Source organism: Pongo abelii, chromosome 7, assembly GCF_028885655.2.
Source record: "Pongo abelii isolate AG06213 chromosome 7, NHGRI_mPonAbe1-v2.0_pri, whole genome shotgun sequence".
NCBI lineage: Eukaryota > Metazoa > Chordata > Mammalia > Primates > Hominidae > Pongo > Pongo abelii.
Window position 1 is genome coordinate 38935458 of NC_071992.2, and position 7748 is coordinate 38943205.

The 7748-nt window shown below is 40.7% G+C and overlaps 1 pseudogene; it reads right to left on the reverse strand.

Moving 5' to 3' along the window:
- Positions 1-5336: 5336 nt before the first annotated feature.
- LOC129060831 (large ribosomal subunit protein uL24-like) lies at positions 5337-5849 on the reverse strand (annotated as a pseudogene).
- Positions 5850-7748: the final 1899 nt, after the last annotated feature.

Here is a 7748-nt window from a genome sequence, read left to right on the forward strand (position 1 = left end):
TCAAATCTTTCCAAGGTTCAATTTTCTACCCACACAATAAAGAAGTAGAGGGTGTTATGGGGTGAATTGTGTCCTGCACCTAAAATTCATATGTTGAAGTCCTCACCTGCAGTGTCTCCGAATGTGACTTTATTTGGATATAGGGTCTTTAGAAACATCATTAAGGTTAAATGAGGTCATCAGGGTGGGCCTTAATCTGATATGACTGATGTCCTTACAAGAAAAGGGAATTAGGAACCAGACAAGCACAGAGGAAGGACTAGGTGAAGATAAGGGGAAGGCCATCTGCAAGCCAAGGAGAGGGGCCTCAGAAGAAACCTCCCCTTTCAAGACCTTGGTCTCTAATTTGTAGCCTCCAGAATGGTAAGAAAATGAGTTTCTGTTGTTTAACCCACCCACACTGCAGAACTTTGTTATGGCATCTCTAGTCAGTGAACACAGGAAGGTGTGAGCTAGGACCCCTTCGGCCCTAACAATCCAGGCTTTTTGTTTATAACTTTGAGGATCACACACCCCTTTGAGAAGGTGCTGGAGGCTAGGGACCCTCTGGGAAAATGCGCATACACATAGAAGTTTGCAAACCATTCAAAACCTCAGTGATCTAATTATGGTTCTTAATGCCCTAAGGCCCCTGAAAACTTGATTGATGATTGAGAAGGAGAAAGGGAATAAAATTCCAGGTGATAATGAGATGTTTCTGAAGAGGTAGGCCCTTCATGGCCTGGTCAGGTGAAAGAATTAAAATCTGGGGGAATAAATAACGCAACTCTCACTTCAACTCATATTCCCTGAAAGGTACTTGAGTCCTTTATTCTAGGGGAGAAAAAATTTGATTCTCAGATTCCTCAGATTTTTTTTATTATCTTTGGAGACATCAGAAGGAAGAAAGAAGAGCCCCTCAGGGCATTTTTCTTACTTTATCAGCTTTGCTTAAAAACACAAATAAACAAGCCAAACTTGATGTGCTATGATATTCAGGGACATAAGGGACATTTTTCTTTTCTGCCCACATCTAAAGAATGAAAGCATTTGGCCATCTCACTTTATTTGGAAGAAAATGGTATGTGATGGGCAAGGAAATGACGTGACTTAGATTAGTTCTAAACATTTTAGTTCTAAAAATGTTTAGCCTTTTCAAAGTCATGGCACTTTCAGAGAGAATTAAAGACTCAGACTTTCACTAGAAAACTCTAAGTAAGACTTAACATGTTTCCTCTTATTTTTCCCACCCTGGTCACCCACTAATGATCTAAAACTTAACATCACCACCTGTACTGGACATTTCTGTATTCTCCTTTTTCCATCTCCCCCTTCCCCATTTCTTATTATGTAAAATCAGCAGGTTGAAAAGATCTCTATGGCCCCTTTCAACTAAAACAAAATTCTATGATTTTATGATTCTCTGAATCCCAGTGCTGCGGTAGCTCTAATTTCAGGCTTGTCTTTAATTCTTTGCCTTGCTTCACGGAGCAGGAGAATAGCTTATGTTGCAAAATGCATCCCAGAGAGTAGCGCCCCAGAGACCAAGAACAGGCCAAATGCAGGCATAGCTAACACAGCACTGCAGCCTGACAGGCTGGAGGAGGAGGGAGGGAGTCTTGCATGTTGATTGTGAAAAGCTTTGCTTGGCAATTTGGCTGTGCTGGTAATTATGGGAGGGAGGGTGACAGGGAGTTAAGTGATGGTGAAGATTTCGGTTAAGAGAGCTCTTCCAGGAGTTTCTCCCTAATTTACCTCTATTGAAGAATTGGGAGAGCTGGCAGAGCCTAGGATAAACCTTGCAGGGAGCAATTCAGCTTCCTTACCTGCCTAATTTTAGGAGATAACCATGATATCTGAGCACATTGCTTTTTTTTTCTTTTTCTTTTTCTCTTTCTTTCTTTCTTTTTCTTTCTCTCTCTCTTTCTTCCTCCCTTCCCTCCCTCCCTTCTTCCTTTTTTCTTTTCTTTTTCCTTCTTTCTTTCTTTCTTTTCTTTCCTTTCCTTTTCTTTCCTTTTATTTATTTCTCTCTTTCTTCTTTCTTTATTTTTTTCTTTTTACAATACTGGAAGAGGGCTTTCCATGAAATGGAAGGTCACTGACTCACCCTTAACCCTTCTTGTAACATGTCTTCTTAGGCAATCCTATCGGACAGAACCCAGGATAAGTCATGCATAATTTAAAGAAATTTCATAGGAATTAAATGAGATAACATAAGTGAATGTGATTTAAAGCTTGTCATATGTGAATCCACAAGGCAGGGGGTAGCAGAAGAAGCATTGGCTCTGTAGACAAAACTGGCTAAGATCTGGCTTTGCGTTTAGCACCTAGTAAGACCTTGCAACCAATCCTCTTTATGTCATACTTTCCCTAACTTTAAAGCAGTGTAAAAGTTGTTATTGTAATAACAATTACAGGGTGACTCAGGGGTGGTATTAGTAATAGGAGTAGTAGTAATAATAATGATTCTCCTTCAAAAGGAAAATGAACCACACTCTCCAGAAACTTCAGCTTTATCCTTAGCGCTGATGAATTTTCTCCCGGAAGGCCTCTCTCCATGGAGTTAGCTGGGTCACGAGTGTTCTGGTCACAATAGCTGCAAACGACATCTTCTAATTTGGAATACCGAACCCTGTTGCCACCTTTAAAATCATTCATATGAAGAATCACCCACCCTGAGCCACCAAGGAGTGTTTTACCTTTTTTTATGGCTCCAGGGGGCATCTAAGAGGTGATGAAACTTCTCTGAGACTGCCACAAAAATAATCTCAACTCTTGCAGAAGTACAAATACTATATTTACAACTGTTATGGACATATAAATCCATGTTATAAAGACACAGTGGATATCTCTGGGTTATGGGAGTTATGGATGATTTTTGGCATCTTCTCTATATTTTTCCTTATTTTTCACTTCAATGAGCATACATTTTTCTTTGGAAGGGACTGGCAATGATGTGAGGGCTAAGTATTTATCTTCCCTATTTAAGAAAATTAAGAAGACCCAAGAAGAAGCATGCACACACACACGCGCACGCGCGCACGTGGGAATGCATGTGCGCACATGGGAATGCATGCACTCACACAAATTGAGACACATACATCTGATTGAGGAAACTGGTTCCTTATGCCTAATTTCTTAACTTTCTTTCATGAGACAAAGGAAAACTAGAGCCTCAACTTTCCGGGTGGCTAATGGCCTTTTCTTAAATTCTGTGCTCTTCCAGTGACGTTATTTATTGTTTGGGTTAAGAAAAGAGAGACAAATAGAAAGAAGAAAAAGTCAATAACAATGCTCATGCCTGCTTCAAGGGGCAACTGGACCCTCACTGTTAACAGAGGAGGTGCCTGCACGTCCAATTCTCCCTGAAAGCCAGCCCTGTTTTCTGTGCCTCATGGCAGACACATGAGTGATTTATTGCTCCTAACGTCTCTTAGTTTGTAATAAAGTTTTCAGCAGCTCTTTTTAGCTGCTGCAACCTCTGCCCCTGCAAACACTCTCTCTTTCTCTTTTTCTCTCTCTCTTTCACACACACACACATTCTGACTTCACTTTGTTCTTTTTTCACATAATGTCAACTCATAAAGCTTTCATCAAGTCAGCCAGGTAGAAAAATCCCTTTTGCTGAAAGAAGCCTTCATTCCGGTCTGGGTGGTGGGGAAGAGTCACTGGGCAGGAGAGGGGATCAGCAGACAAGGTGGGGAAGAGGAGAAAGTGTGCTGCTGGTGGGAAAAGTTTTATGTGTGATGAGGTGAGTGCGAGCTTCACAGGGGCGTGCCCTCCTGATGAAAGGGCTTCTCTCCTCCGCTTTCCCTGGTTGCCAACATCCACAGAAGCTGACAAATCTGTCATTGCAGGAATGGGGGATGGAATCCATAATATACGTATTCAAAGCAGTAGAGCTTTGGATCTAATACCTAATGATGATAAGATGGCATAAGCAAAGTCAGGAATTCTTCCCTTGCAGCACAGACCAGCCTCTTGTGAGGAGTTCGGCTTCCCCTTCCTTCCTCCCAGGATCCTCTCACCCCCTGGTTTCCGTCTTCAGCCCTGCTACATCCTGCCAAGGTCACCCCTACCACCAGCCCCATCCTGCTCCTTAGAGCCTTCTCAGCCCACTCAGTTCATATTGGCTCGTAAGTACCCTAGAGCCATGTGGCAAGGAAAAGTGTTACTAGAAGAATAATACTTGGAGAAGGAAGGACCCAGATAGATCAAGACTACAAGGAAAGGTAGAGTAAGATGTGTGAGGTCCTTTGTTTTCTCAAGGGCCAGTGTCAATACATAGGAGTTTAAGATTTGGGGAAAGGTTGAGTATTGCCAGAGCCCGGTTTTCCTTGCAAGAGGTTAATTTGACAGATACTCCCTGAATTCCTGCAATCCTCATGAAAGCTCCATGGTATTTTATACATGGAGGGCTTCCAGTGCTCCTGTGAAGCATCTGAACATTAACTTCACCCTTCCAGAGATGGATGGAGAAGACTCTAGTCTCTGAGCTCTGATTTTTCCCTCCCTTACTCATGGTACTTAGTAAGGGCAGAGAATACCCACTGCTATGTAGCAAATTAACTTTTTCCCCAAGTCAGATCGTAAACAGAAAGCAAGATGCAGTGAAGTGAATGCATGCAAATACCAAGAGACACAGCTTGCATTAATGTGCTTGGAAATTCTATGTTCTCTCTCCCCTCTACTTGAGTCCAGTACCGCAGCAAGATTTCCAAACACTGATGTATGTAGCCAAACAGCATTCTACTTTGGTTGGAATTTTCTCCTTTTCTTTGATTTCAGTAGTTTCATTATAATGTGTGGGGGTTTTTTTTGGGGGGGGGTGGGGAGGGCGTTTTTATTTATTCTACTTGGGGTTCATGCTTCCTGATCTGTAAATTTATATCTTTCATCAAATTTGGCAAAGTTTTTTTGTTGTTGTTTTTGAGAGACAGTCTCTCTCTGTCACTTAGGTGGCAGTGCACTGGCGCCATCTCGTCTCACTGCAGCCTCAGCCTCCCAGGCTCAAACGATTCTTCTGCCTCAGCCCACCATTACAGGCGTGAGCCACCACACCTTGCTAATTTTTTGTATTTTTAGTAGACATGAGGTTTCACAGTGTTGGCCAGGCTGGTCTCGAACTCCTCACCTCAGGTGATCCACTCGCCTTAGCCTCCCAAAATGCTGGGATTATAGATGTGAGCCACTGTGCCCAAGCAAATTTGGCAAAATTTTAAATCATTCCTTCAATTTTATTTTCCTGCTCTATTCTCTCTCTCCTCTCCTTCTGATACTTCATTTTTGTTAGACCTTTTGATATTAGTTTTTTTCTTCATTTCAAGTTTTAATGAAAGCCTATATATAAGATTACTTCATTCCTGCATCTTCTCAATTGTTTCTCCCTTGTATTTGCCCATTTCCTTTCCTGCTTGGTGAGATTTGGCTTTCTGTTCAAGGATCTTTTTCCGGTTTTTGGCCACTTTTAGCTTAGTGATGAAATGTTGCTGGGGCGAATGACTACGTGTACAGTTGAGCCATCAGCCTTTTCCCACTGCACCCTTTCAATGTCGACTACATATTTCTTCCTGTAAACCTGTACTATTTTGCCCATTTGCTGACCTTTATAGTGTCCTGGTACAACCTGAACTTCATCAACTTTTCAGATGGGCATGGATCAAATGTTGCACTTCTGTCTCCTGTCTCAGCTCTTTGGAAAGAGGGAAAGACATAATCTTCCTGTGAATGTGAGAAGGTGCATTGAAATGCCTTTGGTGGTTCTCGCTTTGGTCAGAAGTCACAAAGGGATTGAACTTCGTTTGGGCTGCTCCCACTTTGGTGATGGCCGCAAAAGGGAAGACAGCCACATGCTGTGTCGTTGTAAGCATTTATGAAAGATCTTGGTTTGGGGATTTTTTTAACTTTGTTCTTCAGATTGTATATTTCCTACTGCTCAGTCTTCAAATTTACTGACACTTCGGTCATCTCCAATTTGTTCTTCAGCCTCTCCAGTGATTTTTTAAAATAAACGTTTTTATTTGGGAATAATTTTACATTAACAGAAAAGTTAGAAAAATAGTAGAGGCTTCCCCTGTGTGCTATCACCTTCCACCCAATTTCGCTCATTGTTAATATCTTTCATTACCATGGTACATTTGTCAAAACTAAGAAACTGACACTGATATGTTACTGTTAACCAAACTCTGGACTCTTTTGCATTTTCACATCTTTTCCATTGGTGTTCTCTTTCTGTTCCACACCCAGTCTAGGGTACAACGAGACATTTGGCTGTCATGTCTCCCCAGTTTTCTCTGATCCATGATAGTTTTTTGTTGTTTTTCATTTTTAATGACCTTGACAGTCTTGAGGAGTACTGGCCAGTTATCCCATAGTATGCCCCAATCTAGGTTTGTCTAGTGTTTTCTTATGACTAAAATGGGCTTCAGGGTTTTGGGCAAGAATACAACAGAGAAGAAATATCCTCCTTGCTGGATCATGCCCGAGAGTACATGATATCTACACGACACCACTGGTGGTTAACCTTCACCACATCAGTTGATGTCCTGTTTGCCAGGTTTCTCCACCTTAAAGTTACTACTTTTTGCTTTCCCTATTTTATTATATCCTTTCAAAGAGAATGACTAAATCTAGCCCACCCTTGGGGACGTAAGGAGGAGTAAGCTCCACCTCTTGAAGGAGAGATTTTCTACATGTAGTGTTTGGAATTCTTATGTAAGTATGGTTTGCCTCTTCTCCCCTGTGCATTTTTTAATTCAATCATCTATATATATCCGTACGAACTCATGGATATTTATTTTGAATTTTAAGTAATAACCCAATACTAATTTATTTGTTTTGTTGCTTTAATTGTTACTGCTTTGACCAGTAGGTGCTCTTTCAGTGGGCTCCTGTGTTCCTTTGAAAATCTTCATCCGTGTGTGTGTGTGTGTGTGCGCGCACGCACGCGCATGCGTGCACTTCCTTACTTTCTGGTATACAAAATGCTCCAGGCCCACATTATATTTTATCTGTCCTAGCACTAGAATCAGCCATTTCTCCAAAGAGCCCTGGGTTTATGTTTATTTATTCATTCATTTTGAAAGAATTATATTTCCAAACCAAGATCTGAGTGCTCTGTGTACTTATTGCTCTCCAGTTATTTTTTTTTATTTCAGGTGTTTATTTTTTAATTTTAGAATCTCATTTGTTTCTTTATATAGTTTATATTTCTCTGCTGAGATTTCCTATTTATTTATTTATTACAAGCATATTTTCCCTTACATCCCTGAGCATAGTTGCTTTAAAACCCTGTTCTGCTAGTTCCACCATTTGGTAATACTAAGGTTGGTCTCTATTGATTGCTCTTTTTCCTCTTTTGAGTATGGGCCATGTTTCCCTATCTTCACATTTAGTAATTTCACATTTAGAAATTTTGGATTCTATCCTGAACATGGTAAATGATATGTCACAGAGATTGTAGAACTTTTATATTTTATATTCCTTGAAAGAGTCTTGATTTTTTGTTGATGTTGTTTGTTTGTTTGTTTGTTTTGGTCCTAGCAGGCTGTTAACTTGACAGGACTCAAACTCCAAACTCTGTTTCTCTATAGTAAAAAGCAGCTGATATCTCTGTTCAGTCTTTTTAGATTTAGACGCTTGAAGTTTGCCCTGCACTTGTGTAGTTCAGTGATGAAACATATATTTGGGTCGTTTATGCGCAGAATTTAAATGTCTTCTCTCTAAAATATACTCCCTTACTTTCCAGTTGCTGTGGTTGTTCCTCTGGT